The sequence below is a fragment of the Pterocles gutturalis genome, unplaced genomic scaffold, assembly GCF_000699245.1.
Source record: "Pterocles gutturalis isolate BGI_N339 unplaced genomic scaffold, ASM69924v1 scaffold4173, whole genome shotgun sequence".
In the NCBI taxonomy this organism is placed as follows: Eukaryota; Metazoa; Chordata; class Aves; order Pterocliformes; family Pteroclidae; genus Pterocles; species Pterocles gutturalis.
In genome coordinates, this window is record NW_010120190.1 from 38,223 (window position 1) to 38,701 (window position 479).

Sequence of the window (479 nt, forward strand, 5' to 3'; positions counted from 1 at the left end):
TGCTTGTTTTCCCCTTTCCAGTTCCCTGCCATCCTTCTTCCACGGCACCTGTGCAATGCCTGCAGCCACTCTGTAGTCTATGACCACAGGTTGGAGTCCACCAGCTTCCAGATGCATTTGGGTACCTCTGCAATAATGCAGGTAGCCATCCATTAAAATAGCCGTGAACAAATCAGTCTTCTGTTTCTGGGGAAAAAAACATGCACAGCTCCCACACACAGATTTGTTTCATCCAAAGCTAGTCTGCTTCTATTTGTTCTTCAAGTTTTGTCCTGTTTCTTTCCTTCCACATTTTGATATGTATAAATGCCTGGATCTTGGCAGCCTCTCCCAGAAGCTGGGAACTTTTTCACCCACTTTCTTTGCATCCTGCTAGGATCCAGCCTGGATGAGGGTCTGTAAGCTGACATGGGCCCCTTGCTGTTGGGATGGCCAGACTCCCTCATGCCGGGTCACACAGAATCACAGAATCACAGAAT